Source organism: Pleurodeles waltl, chromosome 11, assembly GCF_031143425.1.
Source record: "Pleurodeles waltl isolate 20211129_DDA chromosome 11, aPleWal1.hap1.20221129, whole genome shotgun sequence".
In the NCBI taxonomy this organism is placed as follows: Eukaryota; Metazoa; Chordata; class Amphibia; order Caudata; family Salamandridae; genus Pleurodeles; species Pleurodeles waltl.
In genome coordinates, this window is record NC_090450.1 from 945,185,696 (window position 1) to 945,209,127 (window position 23,432).

Consider the following 23,432-nt stretch of genomic DNA (forward strand, 5'->3'; position numbering starts at 1 on the left):
TTTTCTTTATTTTACAGAGTGACCTTAGCTCCCTCATCTTAAGATGGAGGTAAGGTGTGGTGTCGAGTTCCACCACAGTCACATCTGTGCTAGACATTTTGCTTCTAAAAGTTGGAATACTTTTTAAGAATCTACAACTGGTTCTAGAATCTAATTCAAACTTTTACAAACTTTTAAACTCTAAAAGAAATGCTAAACAGGGACTTAACACACAAGGCCCTAGCAGGACTTTTAAGAATTTAGAAAACTTTTCAAATTGCAAAAATCTATTTCTAATGACAATTTTGGAATTTGTCGTGTGATCAGGTATTGGCTGAGTAGTCCAGCAAATGCAAAGTCTTGTACCCCACCGCTGATCCACCAATGTAGGAAGTTGGCTCTGTATGCACTATTTCAAAGTAAGGAATAGTATGCACAGAGTCCAAGGGTTCCCCTTAGAGGTAAGATAGTGGCAAAAAGAGATAATACTAATGCTCTATTTTGTGGTAGTGTGGTCGAGCAGTAGGCTTATCCAAGGAGTAGTGTTAAGCATTTGTTGTACATACACAAGACAATAAATGAGGTACACACACTCAGAGACAAATCCAGCCAATAGGTTTTTATATAGAAAAATATCTTTTCTTAGTTTATTTTAAGAACCACAGGTTCAAATTCTACATGTAATATCTCATTCGAAAGGTATTGCAGGTAAGTACTTTAGGAACTTCAAATCATCAAAATTGCATGTATACTTTTCAAGTTATTCGCAAATAGCTGTTTTAAAAGTGGACACTTAGTGCAATTTTCACAGTTCCTGGGGGAGGTAAGTTTTTGTTAGTTTTACCAGGTAAGTAGGACACTTACAGGGTTCAGTTCTTGGTCCAAGGTAGCCCACCGTTGGGGGTTCAGAGCAACCCCAAAGTCACCACACCAGCAGCTCAGGGCCGGTCAGGTGCAGAGTTCAAAGTGGTGCCCAAAACACATAGGCTAGAATGGAGAGAAGGGGGTGCCCCGGTTCCGGTCTGCTTGCAGGTAAGTACCCGCGTCTTCGGAGGGCAGACCAGGGGGGTTTTGTAGGGCACCGGGGGGGACACAAGTCCACACAGAAATTTCACCCTCAGCAGCGCGGGGCGGCCGGGTGCAGTGTAGAAACAAGCGTCGGGTTTTCAATGTTAGTCTATGAGGGATCTCGGGATCTCTTCAGCGCTGCAGGCAGGCAAGGGGGGGATTCCTCGGGGAAACCTCCACTTGGGCGAGGGAGAGGGACTCCTGGGGGTCACTCCTCCAGTGAAAGTCCGGTCCTTCAGGTCCTGGGGGCTGCGGGTGCAGGGTCTCTCCCAGGCGTCGGGACTTTAGGTTCAAAGAGTCGCGGTCAGGGGAAGCCTCGGGATTCCCTCTGCAGGCGGCGCTGTGGGGGCTCAGGGGGGACAGGTTTTGGTACTCACAGTATCAGAGTAGTCCTGGGGTCCCTCCTGAGGTGTTGGATCGCCACCAGCCGAGTCGGGGTCGCCGGGTGCAGTGTGGCAAGTCTCACGCTTCTTGCGGGGAGCTTGCAGGGTTCTTTAAAGCTGCTGGAAACAAAGTTGCAGCTTTTCTTGGAGCAGGTCCGCTGTCCTCGGGAGTTTCTTGTCTTTTCGAAGCAGGGGCAGTCCTCAGAGGATGTCGAGGTCGCTGGTCCCTTTGGAAGGCGTCGCTGGAGCAGGATCTTTGGAAGGCAGGAGACAGGCCGGTGAGTTTCTGGAGCCAAGGCAGTTGTCGTCTTCTGGTCTTCCGCTGCAGGGGTTTTCAGCTGGGCAGTCCTTCTTCTTGTAGTTGCAGGAATCTAATTTTCTAGGGTTCAGGGTAGCCCTTAAATACTAAATTTAAGGGCGTGTTTAGGTCTGGGGGGTTAGTAGCCAATGGCTACTAGCCCTGAGGGTGGGTACACCCTCTGTGTGCCTCCTCCCAAGGGGAGGGGGTCACAATCCTAACCCTATTGGGGGAATCCTCCATCTGCAAGATGGAGGATTTCTAAAAGTTAGAGGCACTTCAGCTCAGGACACCTTAGGGGCTGTCCTGACTGGCCAGTGACTCCTCCTTGTTGCTTTCTTTGTTCCCTCCAGCCTTGCCGCCAAAAGTGGGGGCCGTGGCCGGAGGGGGCGGGCAACTCCACTAAGCTGGAGTGCCCTGCTGGGCTGTGACAAAGGGGTGAGCCTTTGAGGCTCACCGCCAGGTGTTACAGCTCCTGCCTGGGGGAGGTGTTAGCATCTCCCCCCAGTGCAGGCTTTGTTACTGGCCTCAGAGTGACAAAGGCACTCTCCCGATGGGGCCAGCAACATGTCTCTGGTGTGGCAGGCTGCTGGAACTAGTCAGCCTACACAGACAGTCGGTTAAGTTTCAGGGGGCACCTCTAAGGTGCCCTCTGGGGTGTGTTTTGCAATAAAATGTACACTGGCATCAGTGTGCATTTATTGTGCTGAGAAGTTTGATACCAAACTTCCCAGTTTTCAGTGTAGCCATTATGGTGCTGTGGAGTTCGTGTTTGACGAACTCCCAGACCATATACTCTTATGGCTACCCTGCACTTACAATGTCTAAGGTTTTGTTTAGACACTGTAGGGGTACCATGCTCATGCACTGGTACCCTCACCTATGGTATAGTGCACCCTGCCTTAGGGCTGTAAGGCCTGCTAGAGGGGTGTCTTACCTATACTGCATAGGCAGTGAGAGGCTGGCATGGCACCCTGAGGGGAGTGCCATGTCGACTTACTCGTTTTGTCCTCACTAGCACACACAAGCTGGCAAGCAGTGTGTCTGTGCTGAGTGAGAGGTCTCCAGGGTGGCATAAGACATGCTGCAGCCCTTAGAGACCTTCCTTGGCATCAGGGCCCTTGGTACTAGAAGTACCAGTTACAAGGGACTTATCTGGATGCCAGGGTCTGCCAATTGTGGATACAATGGTACATTTTAGGTGAAGGAACACTGGTGCTGGGGCCTGGTTAGCAGGGTCCCAGCACACTTCTCAGTCAAGTCAGCATCAGTATCAGGCAAAAAGTGGGGGGTAACTGCAACAGGGAGCCATTTCTTTACACAAGCCCCCCCCAGCCCACAGGCCAGGAGACTCAGCCCAAGCTGGGAGAGTCTTCCTAGTCTGTCAGGCGAGGAAGAGTAGGAGAAATAGGCTGGTTAGTTGCAGGGCCTACTCTGCCTTACATCCTTCTGTTCAGGTCATTCCCTTTGGGGAACTGACCCACTTCCACAGTGATAGGACCTAGTCTGAATTGCCTCTTGTGTGCCTCTTCAATGTCTCCACCCATTCTTTTTATTTTGGGTTTAGAGGTATCCACCTCTGCTAATCTTATCTTAGCCAGGGTCATCCCTAGCTTACCCAAAGAGGTTACCCAGAGCTGGAGTAACCCCACCATGACCAACAGGGTCAGGGGGCCTAACTTGCTATTTGGCATGGGGTCTGACCACCATGCCAAGGATAGTGCAGCCATAAAGGCTAACACCCAGCAGAGGCCACTGACAGCTGTCAGTGCCCAGAACCACACCTTTAGCTCTTCACCTACAGGGGAAGGGGCTAAGTTACAGGCTTCTTTGGGTTCAGGGTGCCTGTCTGCTGTATTAGAGTGGGGGGTTACCACATTTTGTAGTAAACACCCTTCTTCCACTCTTTCTTCTGTTAGCTGAGGAGCCACCCACTCAGGTTTAACAGTTGCCTGACTAGCCAGGACTTCTTGTGGGTCAGGTTGGACTTTATCAGGGCCATTTTTGGAGTTCTCCCCTACTGGAGCAGAATCTCCCTGGCTTGCTGTAACCTTGGCTAAAGGTTGTCCACCCTTCCTACTCTGTTTTCTTTTCTTCTTCTTCTGGGGCCTGCTTGCATTTACTGCAGAGGCAGGACTTCCAGAATCCTTGGGAGAGGACTGGCACTGGACCAGTTCCTCTCTTGGGCTCTGACTAACCTCTGGGTAGTCATTTCCAAGGAGACAATCAAGGGGGAGGTCTGTACTGACTACTACCCTTCTCCAGCTAAGAGTGCCACCCACTTCTATGGGTACTAAAGCCACAGGCCTCTTAGTGACCCTGTCTAGGCTAACTCTTACCCTGGCAGTCTCACCTGGGATGTACTGGTTTGAGAGCACCAGCCTGTCATGCACAATAGTGTGACTGGCACAAGTGTCTCTCAGGGCAGTGGTTGGGATTCCATTCACCAGTAGGTGGTGGAAGTGTCTACTTCCCTCTGGAATCTCCAACTCACCTGTTGGGCCCTGTTTCCAGTTGAAGGCTATGAAGACCTCCTCATCTGAGGAGTCATCTCCCATGGCTACACTGGTTACCCCTGGAATCTTGTTCTGGGGTTTGTTTTTGGGACAAGAAGTGTCCTTGGTGTGGTGCCCAGACTGTTTACAGTTGTGGCACCATGCCTTAGTGGCATCCCAGTTCTTACCCTGGTACCCACCTTTGTTTTGGGTTGTGTCTTGGGGCCCACCCACCTGTTCTGGTTTTTGGGGGCCTACAGAGGACTCTTTTTCTTTGTTTCTAGTGTCACCCACTTTCTCCTGGGGAGTTTTGGTTACCCTAGTCTTGACCCAGTGGTCTGCCTTCTTTCCCAATTCTTGGGGAGAAATTGGACCTAGGTCTACCAGATACTGATGCAACTTTTCATTGAAGCAGTTACTTAAAATGTGTTCTTTCATAAACAAATTATAAAGCCCAACATAGTCACACACTTCATTTCCAGTTAACCAACCATCTAGTGTTTTTACTGAGTAGTCTACAAAATCAACCCAGGTCTGGCTCGAGGATTTTTGAGCCCCCCTGAATCTAATTCTATACTCCTCAGTGGAGAATCCAAAGCCCTCAATCAGGGTACCCTTCATGAGGTCATAAGATTCTGCATCTTTTCCAGAGAGTGTGAGGAGTCTATCCCTACACTTTCCAGTGAACATTTCCCAAAGGAGAGCACCCCAGTGAGATCTGTTCACTTTTCTGGTTACACAAGCCCTCTCAAAAGCTGTGAACCATTTGGTGATGTCATCACCATCTTCATATTTTGTTACAATCCCTTTGGGGATTTTTAGGATGTCAGGAGAATCTCTGACCCTATTTAAGTTGCTGCCACCATCGATGGGACCTAGGCCCATCTCTTTTCTTTCCCTTTCTATGGCTAGGAGCTGCTTTTCCAAAGCCAATCTTTTGACCATCCTGGCTAACAGGGGGTCATCTTCACTGGAGTTATCCTCAGTGATTTCAGAGGTGTTGGTCTCTCTTGTGAGGGAACCAGCATCTCTGACTATTATTTTTGGAGTCAGGGTTTGAGGGACCCTGTTCTCCCTAGATAGGACTGGTAGGGGGGAATTGTCCTCCAAGTCACTATCCTCTTCCTCTGAGTTGCCACCCTCAGAGGGGTTGGCCTTTTCAAACTCTGCCAAAAGCTCCTGGAGCTGTATTTTGGTAGGTTTGGGGCCCATTGTTATTTTCTTTATTTTACAGAGTGACCTTAGCTCCCTCATCTTAAGATGGAGGTAAGGTGTGGTGTCGAGTTCCACCACAGTCACATCTGTGCTAGACATTTTGCTTCTAAAAGTTGGAATACTTTTTAAGAATCTACAACTGGTTCTAGAATCTAATTCAAACTTTTACAAACTTTTAAACTCTAAAAGAAATGCTAAACAGGGACTTAACACACAAGGCCCTAGCAGGACTTTTAAGAATTTAGAAAACTTTTCAAATTGCAAAAATCTATTTCTAATGACAATTTTGGAATTTGTCGTGTGATCAGGTATTGGCTGAGTAGTCCAGCAAATGCAAAGTCTTGTACCCCACCGCTGATCCACCAATGTAGGAAGTTGGCTCTGTATGCACTATTTCAAAGTAAGGAATAGTATGCACAGAGTCCAAGGGTTCCCCTTAGAGGTAAGATAGTGGCAAAAAGAGATAATACTAATGCTCTATTTTGTGGTAGTGTGGTCGAGCAGTAGGCTTATCCAAGGAGTAGTGTTAAGCATTTGTTGTACATACACAAGACAATAAATGAGGTACACACACTCAGAGACAAATCCAGCCAATAGGTTTTTATATAGAAAAATATCTTTTCTTAGTTTATTTTAAGAACCACAGGTTCAAATTCTACATGTAATATCTCATTCGAAAGGTATTGCAGGTAAGTACTTTAGGAACTTCAAATCATCAAAATTGCATGTATACTTTTCAAGTTATTCGCAAATAGCTGTTTTAAAAGTGGACACTTAGTGCAATTTTCACAGTTCCTGGGGGAGGTAAGTTTTTGTTAGTTTTACCAGGTAAGTAGGACACTTACAGGGTTCAGTTCTTGGTCCAAGGTAGCCCACCGTTGGGGGTTCAGAGCAACCCCAAAGTCACCACACCAGCAGCTCAGGGCCGGTCAGGTGCAGAGTTCAAAGTGGTGCCCAAAACACATAGGCTAGAATGGAGAGAAGGGGGTGCCCCGGTTCCGGTCTGCTTGCAGGTAAGTACCCGCGTCTTCGGAGGGCAGACCAGGGGGGTTTTGTAGGGCACCGGGGGGGACACAAGTCCACACAGAAATTTCACCCTCAGCAGCGCGGGGGCGGCCGGGTGCAGTGTAGAAACAAGCGTCGGGTTTTCAATGTTAGTCTATGAGGGATCTCGGGATCTCTTCAGCGCTGCAGGCAGGCAAGGGGGGGATTCCTCGGGGAAACCTCCACTTGGGCGAGGGAGAGGGACTCCTGGGGGTCACTCCTCCAGTGAAAGTCCGGTCCTTCAGGTCCTGGGGGCTGCGGGTGCAGGGTCTCTCCCAGGCGTCGGGACTTTAGGTTCAAAGAGTCGCGGTCAGGGGAAGCCTCGGGATTCCCTCTGCAGGCGGCGCTGTGGGGGCTCAGGGGGGACAGGTTTTGGTACTCACAGTATCAGAGTAGTCCTGGGGTCCCTCCTGAGGTGTTGGATCGCCACCAGCCGAGTCGGGGTCGCCGGGTGCAGTGTGGCAAGTCTCACGCTTCTTGCAGGGAGCTTGCAGGGTTCTTTAAAGCTGCTGGAAACAAAGTTGCAGCTTTTCTTGGAGCAGGTCCGCTGTCCTCGGGAGTTTCTTGTCTTTTCGAAGCAGGGGCAGTCCTCAGAGGATGTCGAGGTCGCTGGTCCCTTTGGAAGGCGTCGCTGGAGCAGGATCTTTGGAAGGCAGGAGACAGGCCGGTGAGTTTCTGGAGCCAAGGCAGTTGTCGTCTTCTGGTCTTCCGCTGCAGGGGTTTTCAGCTGGGCAGTCCTTCTTCTTGTAGTTGCAGGAATCTAATTTTCTAGGGTTCAGGGTAGCCCTTAAATACTAAATTTAAGGGCGTGTTTAGGTCTGGGGGGTTAGTAGCCAATGGCTACTAGCCCTGAGGGTGGGTACACCCTCTGTGTGCCTCCTCCCAAGGGGAGGGGGTCACAATCCTAACCCTATTGGGGGAATCCTCCATCTGCAAGATGGAGGATTTCTAAAAGTTAGAGGCACTTCAGCTCAGGACACCTTAGGGGCTGTCCTGACTGGCCAGTGACTCCTCCTTGTTGCTTTCTTTGTTCCCTCCAGCCTTGCCGCCAAAAGTGGGGGCCGTGGCCGGAGGGGGCGGGCAACTCCACTAAGCTGGAGTGCCCTGCTGGGCTGTGACAAAGGGGTGAGCCTTTGAGGCTCACCGCCAGGTGTTACAGCTCCTGCCTGGGGGAGGTGTTAGCATCTCCCCCCAGTGCAGGCTTTGTTACTGGCCTCAGAGTGACAAAGGCACTCTCCCGATGGGGCCAGCAACATGTCTCTGGTGTGGCAGGCTGCTGGAACTAGTCAGCCTACACAGACAGTCGGTTAAGTTTCAGGGGGCACCTCTAAGGTGCCCTCTGGGGTGTGTTTTGCAATAAAATGTACACTGGCATCAGTGTGCATTTATTGTGCTGAGAAGTTTGATACCAAACTTCCCAGTTTTCAGTGTAGCCATTATGGTGCTGTGGAGTTCGTGTTTGACGAACTCCCAGACCATATACTCTTATGGCTACCCTGCACTTACAATGTCTAAGGTTTTGTTTAGACACTGTAGGGGTACCATGCTCATGCACTGGTACCCTCACCTATGGTATAGTGCACCCTGCCTTAGGGCTGTAAGGCCTGCTAGAGGGGTGTCTTACCTATACTGCATAGGCAGTGAGAGGCTGGCATGGCACCCTGAGGGGAGTGCCATGTCGACTTACTCGTTTTGTCCTCACTAGCACACACAAGCTGGCAAGCAGTGTGTCTGTGCTGAGTGAGAGGTCTCCAGGGTGGCATAAGACATGCTGCAGCCCTTAGAGACCTTCCTTGGCATCAGGGCCCTTGGTACTAGAAGTACCAGTTACAAGGGACTTATCTGGATGCCAGGGTCTGCCAATTGTGGATACAATGGTACATTTTAGGTGAAGGAACACTGGTGCTGGGGCCTGGTTAGCAGGGTCCCAGCACACTTCTCAGTCAAGTCAGCATCAGTATCAGGCAAAAAGTGGGGGGTAACTGCAACAGGGAGCCATTTCTTTACAGGGATGTTTTAGCTCCTCCATCTCCTGTTTGTTAGTCTAGGGAGCATAGCTTGTTTACCACCTCTCTGATTGGCTATTTCAATGCTTTCACCAGTGTCTGCTTTTCAGGAACTTTTTTTCTGTTTTTTTGAAGCACTCCAGGAGTGCATTTGATTTGCAGCCGTTGCACGCTGTGTGTGTTTGTCCCCATCCACTTTCTTCTGTCTCTGTGTGCTTTTATTCGCCGACTGCACTTCTCATTTCAACCACCGGCTCCCCCGTCAACTTTTTCCCCTGACCCGCTTCTCTCTCGTTCTGCATTCACCCCTCCTTTCAACCCCCATCGGCAACCTGCCCCAGTTTTCATCTTACCCATTTGATCAGGGATTGGCCGCACTCTCAGGTACACTCACACCCCGCTCGACCTAGATAACACCCTTAGACCTCTTTAAACACAGGTAGACTCACCTCACCGAAAGCACACTCAGTTCACCCCAGGTATGCTTTGTCACCTCCTGTACATTCCCATCAACCCAGGAAGCCTGACATCAAAGTACTCACTCTTCACCTCAGGTACACTCCCTCCAGCCCAGGAACACTGGTATAACCAGAGGTGTGCGCTCTGGCCCCTGCAACCTAGGGACTTACATAACACAGGTGCATTTCCCTCATCTTATACATGCACGCCTTGTCCCAACTTCGCTCTTTTACTCCAGGTACAGTGAATTACCACGTGTACACTCTCTCTTCTCCCCAGGTACACTCAACTCCATTAAATGCATTTGTACTCAGCCATTACATGCTCCACTCCCAGGTATCATTTACTGTATGTACACTTGTCTTGCCCACCCCTATCCAGTTAATTATACCTCTATTCACCCATTACACACTCCACTCCAGTGAAATGTACATGTACTTACCCATTACACACTCCAGTTAAATGTATTGTATTCACCCATTACACACTCCACTCTAGTTAAATGTACCTGTACTCACCCATTACACACTCCACTCCAGTTAAATGTACATGCGCCCACACATTACACACTCCACTTCACTTAAATGTACCTGTACTCACCCATTACACATTCCACTCCAGTTAAATGTACCTGTATTCACCCATTACACACTCCACTCCAGTTAAATGTACATGCGCCAACACATTACACACTCCACTCCAGTTAAATGTGTTGCAGCAGATATGCTAATATGAGAATATCCTAATGATTAGTGTATACATACTAATGAGAAAAATGATATTTGATAACAAATAATTGAAATAACGTCTAATGTGAAAAATGTGCCCACGGGGAGTGGTCACCATCTGTGTTAACTGTACTAAAATATTGTGAAATTTGTATGAAAAGGTAATAATATGCCATAACTGGTGATATAACCTATGTTTATGATGCTTCGTATTCTTAACTTAGCCGAACTAGAGGCCTGGGCGGCACAGGGCCTTGCTTGCTTAAACGCAGAGACGTGATGAGCCGCAGAGGACTGAAGCTGGAGAAAGGACCTTGAATTGTACAGAGTTCAGAGATTAGCTCTGCTAGAAATTTCTGCAAATTCATCAGCGGACAGGAGACGATCAGAACAAATTGATACAATTATGTGTAGAGTAGGCTAAATGTACTTTCCCAGGATCTTAACAATAGAGGCACTGACTGAGAGACAGTGAGCTACAATTTAGTTACCTGAAGAGCCGGATGATGTTTTCATCGATGGAGAGACCAATCATGTTAATGGAACTTGATGCTTGTACTAACGCAGATGACTGGTAAACAAAAACTATAGGTTAGAGTCATAACCCCTGATAAGGTTGACCAATTAGCAATTTGGGGGACTGAGAGACCCTAATAAAAAGTCATGACTCAAAAAGAGAAATCAGAGTGGAGAGGCAAAAGTTGATGATGGCAGGAGACGCTGTCCGAAGTGCTGAAATTTGGGCTTGCTCCTTGTGAGCCCGAGCCTTGCTGATGACTGATGACCTGGAGACAAAGGCTGACTCGTTGCTGATCTATCTTGGATAGGTAGCTATAAATGATTGACTGACTAATGTGCTTTTTCCTTCTAGGTAACAACTGCGCTGTTTAAATTGTTTTTCCTCTTAGATGTTTTTCCAAATTAATGATTTTTGACTAAATTGTTTTTCGCATGAAGACCCACATGCTCATGCTAATCAGAGTTAGGTAGGCTGACAAGGGTGACTTTGACTGACCGACTTGCATTGCTGAATTAATCAATGTTATAATGTTGCCAATTCAGATTGATGTTGTTTTTGCTCATTAATAAAATCTTGATGAATTATTGCTCATGATGCTAATAATGTTTGATTAACCATGGAGACATTGAATTAAGGGTTTTGATTAGAATTGTAACTAATAGGGAATAAAACGAACGAACCATCTTGAAAGGAGGGATGGTCTTTTCTTTTTGGCGTTTATGTTTGAGTGGAATTATTGCTGAATTTACTCTGGTCACCACTTAGCTAGGATACTCTATGCGATCCAAAAGATTCATCGACCTATACGCGTCCCCTTGTAAGTTTACATACTAAGGACAAGGCGCGCTAGCAATGTACATGTACTCACCCATTATACACTCCACTCCAGTTAAATGTACGTGTATTCCCCCATTACGCACTCCAGTCCAGTTAAATGTGCCCGTATTCACCCATTACACACTCCACTCCAGTTATATGTACGTGTATTCCCCCATTACACACTCCACTCCAGTTAAATGTGCCTGTATTCACCCATTACACACTCCACTCGTTATATGTACGTGTATTCCCCCATTACACACTCCACTCCAGTTAAATGTGCCTGTATTCACCCATTACACACTCCACTCCAGTTATATGTACGTATATTCCCCATTACACACTCCACTCCAGTTATATGTACGTGTATTCCCCATTACACACTCCACTCCAGTTAAATCTGCCTGTATTCCCCCATTACACACTCCACTCCAGTTAAATCTGCCTGTATTCACCCATTACACACTGCACTCTTTCAGCCAGGTTCACTTATTCATTCCAGGTACACTCGCTAGTGCCTGGCACACCGTCTCATCCTCTTTGCACCTCTGGTACACTCCAGTCACACACACCTCACGCCAGTTACATTTCTCATGTGCCAGAAACGTGTCCTTGTCCCTAGTTACACGCGCCTGTGCCGCAGCCTTGGCACGCGCAGCTCACCCCATCACTGCCTTCAGTTCGATGTTTTCGGCGCATCTCGGGTGCATCTCCTCTCACTCTGGTGCATTTCTTTCACCCAGGTACATTCCCTACTACTCAGATGCCCCCCGTCCCCGCGAGGCACTCCTCTCACCCTTACCCCGAGCACACTCACCTCACTTCGGGTACTCTGTCCTCGCCTGCAGTACATTTGCCTTTCTCCGGGTGCACAACCCTCTCTCTGGATACCCTCCCTTCCCCCGAGTACGGGTCTCACCCGGAGAGCGCCTTCTCAGCTGCACCGGCCTCACCCCAGGTGCCTGGCGGGCGAATACCGCTCTTTACCGAGCATCGTGAACCAGAGGACCCGTCTCAGATGAAAGGGGAGTTTATACCATCAGATGGGCAAAAAGAGGATACAGGATGCATGAACGTCAATCCACCAAAATGCCCGGGGTAGCGGAAGTGACATCACGCGCTTTGACCTTCAATTTCATTCACACACAGGCACATGGGTACACATACACACATTCACACTTACACACACCCTCAGCCTCAAGCACACACACAACATGCATTTAAAAGCATTATTTACTTACCTCAGCTACCAGGGAGAGCCATAGTCCAGCTAATTGTATTTTTATTACACTAGTAGACAATAATTAAGCATTATTTACTATTAGTGTAATAAAAATGAGAGAAAACAACAAGAAAGGAGCTTCAACCTGCCTTTGTGCTTCTGGCACTGATTCTGCCATCTCTGGAGCCAGCGATTGCAAAGACAGTGCCAGGGGGCGCAGCATGACGTCCATGACAGGATGTCTTTTTGTTTGTACCTTCCCGACATTGGAGATCCCTAGATGGAGGGTAAAGTCCTAATGCTGCAGGCCAAGGAAGGTTGAATTTCGGCAAGCTTGCAGCTCGTCTGGTTAATGGGGGTGAATGGATATCTATATGATGTAAAGCAGTGGTTCCCACCTTATGACTTCTGTGGACCCCCACTTTATCCTTACTGGAACTTGGGGACCCCCACTGAATCATTTTAATAGGAGGATTGGATCTTCAATAAATTCAATTGAAACTGTGGGTGTGACTAGCCTTAATATTCTTTTTATTATTATTTATAAGGTGTCACATATAGGGTAACCATCTATTACCCTTAGTGATCGACTCGGACCTTTGGACTCAGAAAGGTGTGAGAGAACGTCCTAACAGTCAACATTAACCAGTATTAAATGAATTAATATCAACACTATTTGGAGTCTATAATTTTTACGCACCATGACCTATGTGGCCATGAATCACCACACCAGTTTAGTAAAGTTCAAACATTTATTGCCCTTTAGATTAACAATGCTAAAATCACATAAATCATACGCAAAACTAAGTGATATAAGTATAGGAACAACACAGGCTGAACGAAACATCTGAAAAATCTCAGTCTAGCTAAATCATTAACATTCAAACATTTGAGAATCACAATACAAACAAGAAGAAGAATATGTGAAAAATAAAAACAGAATACATTTGTGGCCATATGTATAAAAAGGCCTTTTGAGAATCGGAAATAGCAATTTTTAAGAAATCGCTATTTCTGATTCGCAAAATGCAATGTATCACATTTGCGATTCGGTAATATCGATTTCTTAAAAATAGCAAATGCTATTACCGAATCGCAAATTGCGATACCGGCCCCCATTTGCACCAATTGGCCTGTAGGCCCATATTTGCAAATTTTTTGCATTTCCAAAATTGTGAATTCCTAACTGGAATTCGCAATTTTTGGAAATGCAAAGTCCAGGGTGCTGCAGGCCTTAGGCCCCCTCTGCTGCACCCCAAAATATTTTTTTACAACATGTAAGGTGCACACATGCCAAAAGGGCATGTGTGCTTTACATGTAAAATTTAAAAATGCATTTTAAATGCATTTTTAAAATTTGCAGATGGTTACTACCAAGTTCAACTTGGTGGTAAATAGCGATTCCTTAATGCCCAATTCGCATTAAGGAATTGCTTGATACATGTGCTTTACAAATCGCAAATAAGGATTCCTTATTTGCGATTTCTTATTTAGAGAGTCGCAATTTGCGATTCTCTAAACAGGGTCGCAATTTTAAGGAATCGCTATTTTAGCGATTCCTTAAAATTGCATTCAGAATGCCTTTGATACATTCTGACATGGCTTTTTGCATTCGCAAACGGGCATTAGCACCGTTTGCGAATGCAAAAAGCTTTGATACATCTGGCCCTTAGCTATCACATATGAATTATTCACAATCCAATTTATTGTACAGTCAAATTTAGAATTTGGCATCCCTAACTATCACTTTGATTTGATATGCATGTTTGGACTTCACGCAAAAAGAAAAACAAGACAAAAATGTAATTTGGAAAACATCTATGGCGCTAACCAAAAATCAATCAATCTGGGATTTGTAAAGCGCACTACTCACCCGTGAGTGTCTCAAGGCGCTGAGGGGGGAGTATTTAAGGGGGGAGGAGGTGCTGCTACTGCTCGAACTGCCAGGTCTTGAGAAGTTTCCTGAAGGTAAGGAGGTCTTTGGTCTGGTATAGGTGGGTGGGAAGAGTGTTCCACATTTTGGCAGTGAGGTGCGAGAATAATCTACCGCCGGTTGTAGTTCTGCAGACGGTTGCGAGGGCGAGGTCAGCGGAGTGGAGATGCCCGGTCGGGGTGTAGAAGGAGAGTCGTCTGTTGAGGTATTCTGGTCCGGTGTTGTGCAGTGCTTTATGAGCGTGGGTGAGGAGTTTGAAGGTGATTCTCTTGTTGACTGGGAGCCAGTGCAGGTTTTTCAGGTGGTCTGTGATGTGGCGGGGGATGTCCAGGATGAGGTGTACAGAGGCGTTCTGGATGCATTGCAGCCTCTTCTGGAGTTTGGCCGTGGTTCCTGAGTAGAGGGCATTGCCGTAGTCCAGTTTGCTGCTTACGAGGGCTTGGGTGACTGTTCTTCTGGTTTCAGTGGGTATCCATTTGTAGATCTTTCAGATCATGTGGAGGGTGTTGAAGCAGGAGGAGGAGATGGCGTTGACTTGCTGGGTCATGGATAGTGAGGGGTCCAGGATGAATCTTAGGTTGCATGCATGGTCGGTGGGAGTCAGAGCGGTTTCGAGAGTGGCAGGCCACCAGGAGTCATCCCATGCAGAGGGGGTGGAGCCGAAGATGAGGACTTCCGTCTTGTCAGAATTGAGTTTGAGGCAACTGCTCTTCATCCATTTGGCGATGGCCTACATTCCTTTGTGGAGGTAGGTCTTGGCGGAGTCCTTGGTGAGGGAGAGGATCAGCTGGGTGTCGTCGGCGTATGAGATGATGTTGAGATTATGGGATCGGGCGATGTTAGCAAGCGGCGCCATGTAGACGTTGAAGAGGGTTGGGCTGAGGGATGAATCATTGGGTACGCAGCAGATGATTTCGGTGGCCTCCAAGCGGAAGGAGGGGAGGCGGGCTCTCTGGGTTCTGCCTGTGAGAAATGAGTTGACCCAGTCCAGGGCTCTGTCTTGGATTCCAGCATTGCTGAGGCGTGAGTGTAGGGTGTGGTGGCCGACGGTGTCAAACATGGGTGAGAGGTCCAGCAGGACGAGGGCCGCAGCTTCGCAGCTGTCCAGTATGGTTCTGATGTCGTCGGTGGCGGCGATGAGGGTGGTTTCGGTGCTGTGGTTGCTGCGGAATCCGGATTGGAAAGGGTCCAGGGTGCAGTTCTGCTCTGGTAAGCGGGTTAGTTGTCTGTTGACCGCCTTCTAGATGACTTTTGCCAGGAAGGGGAGCAGGGAGATAGGCCGGAAGTTCTTGATGTCCTTTAGGTCTGCCTTGGGTTTTTTGAGGAGGGTGTTGATCTCGGCGTGTTTCCAGCTCTCTGGGAAGGTGGCAGACTCGAAGGAGCTGTTGCTGATCTTCCGTAGTTGGGGTGCGATGACGGAACTTGCTTTGTTGAGGATGTGGTGAGGGTAGGGGTCAGATGGAGAGCCGGAGTGGATGGTGTTCATGATTTTGATGGTGTCGTTGATGGGGGTCCAGGAGAGCAGGAGGTTGGTTCGAGGTGAATCTGTGGTGTTGGTGGTTGCCGGGGGGGGTGTGGTTGCTGAAGCTGTTGTGGATGTCTGCAATCTTGCTGTGGAAGTAGAAGGCTAGGGAGTCGCAGGGGTTTTGGGATGGCGGGATGTCATTGGCGTTGGAGAGTTCCTTCACGACGTTGAAGAGCTCCTTGTGGCTGTATACGTTGTTGTTGATTCGGTCTTTGAAGGCGGTTCTTTTGGCGACTCAGATGAGTTGGAGGTGTCTGCGGTTGGCGTTTTTGAAGGCTGTGTGCATAGCAGACAGTGAAAAGCACAATGGGCTGTCAATGGGGGCCCCTGCATTGCCATGGCCAAGTGCATGGGTTGTGCAGGGGCCCTCAGCACCCCGTCCCAGCCAGATTTTACATGGCGGTACAACCGCCATGTAAAAGCCGGCTGAGAGGGGACTCGTAATCCCTAGGGCAGTACTGCTTGCAGCATTGCCCTGGTGGATTAAGACCACCGGCACCGCCAGGCTGCTGGCCGGCGAAAAAGTAGGGGTGCCGGTAGTCCGACCGTGGCGCGTTCACCACGGTCATAATGTGGAGACCGGAATGCCGCATTGGCGGCGGTCCGACCACCACAGTGAGTCTGGCGGTCGTAGGAACACCAGACTCGTAATGAGGGCCTGAATTTCTAGAAACTGCGGAGACACACAGGCCTTTAGAAAATGCTAACGTACAAATAAAATAAAACATTTAATTAACATTTCAAACCTAATAATCATTAATTCATCTTCTTTTAGCGTTTCTAATTATTAATAACACAATATTCCTACATTAGACATAATTGTTTTCTATTAACACATATTCTTCATGGTGTCGGCCATGTCCATCACAATTGTTACAAGTTTAATTTTCTAACATATTAATTTTGAATTAAACCTCTAAACACACATTTTAATGTTAATTAATACTTTAGTACTTCAATAATTAAACTTGCTCTCTAACAATCCCTCATGTGTTGTCACAAATTATACTTATTAATACTTATATTAATTTTGTAAGTCAGCTCAAAATTGAGTTTGTCTAAAATATCTACTGCTTCTCGTTTTTCTCCAGTTTTCACTTTTCCTCAAATCATAAAAGTATTTGCGTCTAATTTTTTCCAATTTAATTTCTTCCCTCCACTGTTCATGCTTTGTCTTTATATGACTTTATACAGTTTGTAAAATCTGATTATACAGATGACACATACAACCACAAAAAATAAAGGTTTCAAAATTGTTCCCACAACACCCTGACCAAGATTACCCAGCTAATGTTTCACTTTAGTAAAACTTTTGCCAACATTTTCCTATACCCCTGGCTCTTTCAGATGTTTTATGTCAGAATTTGCATCTGTCAGGTTTTTAATAAAATTCCTAATACCTTTACTCTTGTCAGGTATAAACGTGCAACAATGTTTCGCTTTCAGCATTCAGCAGACTCTGACTTCCTTTGCTAAAAGAATGTCTAACGCAAGACGGTTCTGAAGAACCTTTGAACAGACCGCATCCATTTCAGTACCCATTAACATTATGGCTCTAGAAAAATCAGATAGCATATTATCCACAATAGTAGACAACTCTGTAATTTTCATAGCATTCAAAACAGCTCCTATAGAAGGACTAATTGCTCCAAATACATCTCCAATTATTTCAGAATAACTTGCCCTTTTTCGATCTTGGTCTTTCTAATTCATGTGTGTCATGTGTGAAATCTGTATTGTCAATCTGATAAATGTTTGGAAAAAACACTCTCAGGTAACAAGTCCCATACCATCCCCTTGGGAGACGATAATAAACACTTTTTCCACATTTCTAATATAACCCAGGTCAAAGGATCTTGTCCATTTAACATAAAATCCCATGTTTTCTTAAATAGAAATACATCTCTGCATTCACTCGTTCCCACAAACTTAGTATCAGTTCTGGATTGTGGCCTGTAAATACAAAGCTTTCCCACATGTTGAAAGTCTAAATCAAGCTTCCATTGTGTATTAGTTTCACTATGTGTGATCATTTCTAAATGTTCGCTTCACTAACCCCTTTTCTATGTTCTCCTTTAATGCCTTTCTCCTGTTATCAGTTTGATCCATAAAAGTTTTCTCTACTGGTGAAAGAATGCATGTGAGGTTATTGCGGTGAGCGTAAGCAGTACCAAATGTTAGTGTAGGTTCAAAGAAACCTCCCACAATGTCAATAGGTTTTTATTTAAATATATTCTACAGGTGTTGTATAATCTGAACAAAAGAAAACACATCATAGTTAGAAAAGAAATATTGAATGTACTATTGATTATAAAGTCTTGTTAATAAAAGCCTGCAACTAATTCCATATGATAGTGACAAGCTATGGTAAGTAATTACTTTCTGAACTGATGAAGGAATCTGTGTGCAAACATAACATACTCTCACATCTCTCGTGTCAACATATTCATACAATAAGCAATTGAAAACACTAGAAGAAGGATCTCCTTTTGAGTTGTCTACGTGCAAGTATTTTTCATCCCTATTACATTTTTCTAACTTCAAAAGTGTAGCAGTCTCTGGAGAAGGTGTATAATTAGTTTCAGCTTTGCTAGAAACACTCATACTCACGATCAATAACAAGCTTATTAACACACATACAATACCCAAACCAATACACATTTGCAACACTCACGCTTTCTTTTGCGATTGGGATTTGTATCCATAACCTGTAAAGAATCAGAAAGTTGAAGAAAAAGAAAAATATTTAAATATGCTGGCAAAAATTCAATAACAAAAATAACCTTCAGTCTTCTTTGCAATTATCTACAGCAGCTTTCAGGCTTCACCAGAACTTTTTCAAAAATCCGTTTAGCAGCTTGTCAAAATAAGGTTTTCAATAAGTCTTTCAAAGTTTCATTCAGTAGATCATAGTCTGTTGATCACTAACTATAACTTCTAATATGTGGGGCACTTGAGGGACTTACCGCTCTCCTTGAAGGGGAGAGCCGCCCTCTACAAAATAACGTAGTTACCACGGCTCCTATATGTTTTCCAAAATACTCCCTATAGGATACTGGCGGCAGTGTTGCAAAGGCTGGATCAGGGAGTCAGGCTGCTACTGTGGGATGGTGGCTGCTCCCGCGTAGCACTGCAAAAGCTGAAGCAAGGGGTGTATGAGGGTGGTCTGGCTGTCCCGGACCCCTTGCGCTATTACTGGGCAACACAATTGGTGACCATTAATGACTGGGCCTTCGCTGATCAGGGGGACCCAGTGTTCCGAGTGGACAGTGATGCGATGGGGAGGAAGGGCTACGAGTCCGCCTTGTACACCGGCTCAAGCTTGAGAACGTTGCCAGTGCACACAGGTACGGTACTGGGAGCATGGAACAACGCCACACGCTATTGGGCTATTGGGTTGGGGATCTACTTTGACTGCCCGAAACCCATTGTGGTGCAGTGACCTACTGGTGGACCTCAGGGCCCTGAGTGTGTTTCGGAGATGGTCTCTATTGGGAATAGACTACTTTGGTGATACCTGGAGGGGACAGGCGCTGGTGACTTTCGATGTCCTTTAACAAGAATATGTTATGGCAGATGTTGAAGGATATAGGTACCTGCAGCTGAGGCATGCACTGTGCCGGCTCGTGCTGGAGGGCGAGCAGTTGCCGGAATCAGCCCTCCCCCCTTGAAGACCGCCTCCTACTTGAACCTTTGGAAGTATAGGCCATTTCTATGTTATATAGGAAATTGATGAACAACTCCCCGGAACTGGTGAGACTCCTTTGTGCTACTTGGTAGGCAGATTTGGGAACACTGGATGATGATGACTGGGCAGAGGCGAAGCAGAGTCCCAGGGTGGTTGCGACTAGGGCCCAGTTCAGTCTGATCCAGTTGCGAATTCTGCGCAGGGCATACTTTTCCAGGGTGGTGCTGTACAAAATGGGTAGGGCCCAGACCTCGCAGTGCTTGAGACGGTGTGGGCAGGAAGGCCCTTATATCATATGTTATGGGCCTGCCCCAGTGTGCAGATTTTCTTGCGGAGGGTCTCAGAGGTGGTAACCCAGGTGCTTGGAAAGGAATCCACTTAGACTCCAAGTTGTTCCTCCTCAATAGAGTAGGGGAGGAAACCTGGCCGAAGTATCAGGGGTTATGGTTGGCCGTGGCAGCTATAGTAGCCAAACGCAACATAGCATGTGCTTGGGGCGCTGAGTCACCACCCAGTGTACAGGAATGGCAGTCAGACCTAAATTGGTGCCGGGGTGTGGAAAGAGTAATCTTTCAGAGTAGGGGCTGCACAAAAAAGTGGGAGAAAATCTGGGGAGGTTTAGACACATATAGGAGTACTGAGTGATTCATCAAACGGGCACACACGGGTGGGCGGGGGAGCTCCAGACTTTATCCACCAAAACATTTTGCCAGGGTGACTTTTGATTGTAATGCTGTACCTCTTTCGGTTTGATATCTATTGTAACTTGCCTCTGAGACGAAGAAGTATGCTGTGTTACTTATTGCTGTTTGCTACATTGTGCAATAGCTGTTCCTTGTTGCTTATTAAAAAGATTTAAAAAAATAATAATTATAACTTCTAGCATGTAATGTCTTTCACCATCACTACAGTCACTGTCCAGGACTCTCTGTCCCAGGGGGCTCAGCGGCAGGAGCCGCTTCGAGGAAGTTGCCCCGCCATCGGGCATATAAAGTCCAGCTGCACTCCAGCTGTGCGGGATCACCATTGCTACAGTCACTCTCTGTCCCAAGGGACTCAGTGGCAGAAGCCTCTTCCAGGAAATTGCTGCGCCATCGGGTGTATAAAGTCCAGCTGCACTCCCGCTGCGAGGGGTCACCATTGCTACAGTCACTGTCCAGGACTCTCTGTCCCAAGGGCCTCAGCGGCAGGAGCCACTCTCCCAGGAAGTTGCAGCGCCATCGGGCATTTAAAGTCCAGCTGAACTCCTGTTGCGCGGGCCGTGCCCAGGCCAAGGGCAGGCCCGTCCACACCCGTCAGAGCCTGGAGTAGGCTGGGCTGGGCCCCCCCTTGAGTTTTGTTTTAGGACATTGACGTTTTGCCATTTTTCTCTCTCTTCCTTTTTCTTTTCTTGGCCCACTTGAACTAATTTGTATTTTTTCTGTAGTGATGGGCAAAACAAAAAGCGTCTGAACGAGGCCGGGGGCCGGTGGGAAGAAGTGTAGGAAAAACACAAAAAAGTCGGGCAACAATGAGGTGCTTGACCGCATTGAAAATTTCCTGGCGGACTGTGAAGAGATACTTGTTCCATTGTCTGCTACTGCATTTCCCAAGGGTCCCACCCAGTGTCTAGTATCCCAAGTGGTGTCAAATAAACAGGAAAGCATATCTAATATGTTTGGCAAAGCCAGGGACCATGCACGAAGTAAAACCAATGTAATATCTCAAAATCCCACAGATCCACCTCTCGCCCCAACCCTTCAAACGGATTGGTGCTAATGCTCCCCCCGTTTCTCCCATCCCTTGTAACAATCACTTTTTGCCACTTTTAAGCCCTTCCAATATTTCCACATCCCAGTTTCTTACGGTTGCTCCTACCCAAGATGGGGTAGACTGCTCACTTAATCACCAGGTATATACATCTCCTATATTTTACGATCTATCTGGCTGCATCTATGCACTCAGGTCAGAAATAGCAGCCCTCAGGTCTATGATTGGTGATCTTGAGGCTACTGTGGGGCGCCTTATGGAAGAGAGGGTGAGGAAATGTTGGGAGGGTACCGCTAACTCTGCTACGACCAATGTTCCAGCTCCTACATCCATTGATCCTTCTTCGTCCCCTTCCACAGGCTACTCTGTTGTACACCCAGGCTTGGTACACGAGAACACAATCCCTAGGATCCCAGTTGGTGCTTGACCGAAGAGTTGTTTTGCACCCACGGGCACGCTAGCTGGAACTGCCTCTAGCTATACTTGGAGCAAAGGCCATAGCACCCTACCTTCTGAATCATGGGATGGCTGATACCCTCGCAGACCACATGAAGTCAGTATTACTACTTTTCCCCCGTAAAATCTTTATGATAAATGTATCCAAACTTAATTCGCAGGGGAGTTCAAAAGGGAGGTCTCATTGATAAACAAGGCCACACACTGGATCCGCAACAGCAGAGGATGTCTCTCTGTAATCAGAAAAGACATTCTGAGGGCCAGACGGTATAGTTCCTCGAGTTCCCCCTCTGATTACATTGAACTCCTCTTAGCAAATGGGCAGTTAGTTGAACATCTAGAGGCTTTGGATCAAAGAATCAACCCCCCCACCTGGGTGGGTTCATTATCTCTTTCAAGTTTGATTTGCTTCTCGCTCGCCTTTCATGTGTCACCCCCCCTGTTGTGCTCAAGATGATGGTTCTGTCTGTTCCAAGTTAGATTGACCTCAGCCGGTGGCAGCATAGGCCTCCCCAGGTAGCTCCATTGGTCCCAGAAGATCTGCCAGCTGTCGCTGTGATATAGGCCATTTAGAAGGTCTGGGACATCTCAGCAGTAGGAAGGTTTCTATTCCACCATAGGCAGCTTTATCTGCCCTTAATGACGCTTGCAGTCCATCAGCAGCTCAGTCAGACTCTCTGGCCAATTCTCTTCTCTCGTCAAATGCTAAGTATGCTCGACCGTCTCGTGGAACGTGGCAGGACTCAAGTCCAAACTATTGCTGCCCCACTGGAACGCCCTTATGGACTCTTGATATATGCATCCGGCAGGAAACCTGGCTTATTGAACCAACCTATAAACCGGGCTATGCAACCTACCATCTTCCTGCTATTCCCAGTAAAGCGGGCCGTCCATCGGAGGCCCTCCTAATATGGGTGAAAGTTGCACTACAGTGTTCAGTGAAACGGTTGCCTATGGATAGACTTGATATCTTAGGCATTAGCCTCAAGGGGCCAGGGATAACTGGCATTGACATATTCAAAATCTATGCCAGGGGAACAAGGGGGACAATTATTCTGCCACCTTCCAGTCTCTCGAGAATTTGTTGGGCGAGAGACCCTCCCATCACGCCCTTAATGTAGAGGGGGATTTCAATGTCATGTACAAAACCCATTGGCTTGAGCGACATGGGTGATTACCTGGAAGAAGACGACATTTAGCACATATCTAGGCTTCATCTCCCCTCTGTGAAGAAGTGGTATCAGGCCACTTTGCAGCTGAAGGCCTTGTCCCTTGGCCTAGGTCTTAGGGCAGTCAAAGGAAGGACAAAGTCTGACAAGCGTGCTGTCTATACATTTAGTGGTCCACAGAGGAAGAGCTGCATTGATTATATCTTGATCAATCTCAGACACTGGTTTCTAGTGGACGACATGGTAGTTGGGAATCTAACCGACAGCAATCACAACTCCCTTTGCCTCAGCCTAGAGTCCCCATGGGAAAAGGGACAACCTGCGCCCCCTCCCGATCAATTAACCAGGGAGGTACAGTCTTCGAACAATAGACGCCATATAAAATGGTGTAAGGTTGCCCTCCATGATGATATCCTCTGTAGCATTAGCCAAGATCTTATTTCTTGCATGGCATTAATGGCTAAGCTGGACGAGGAGGTGGGGAGTCGTTCCATGCTCTTAAACATTCACACAGGGTTCTTTAAAAGACTGGAACAATCATTTACCATGCCAACTCCTCAATTCTCCCCCAGATCAACACCCAGTGATGAAGCCCTGTGGTTTAATCGAGAATGTAGGATGGCCCGGGCTAACTTAGTTAAGGCAATTAAGCTGAAAGATGTTTCCCTCATCAGGA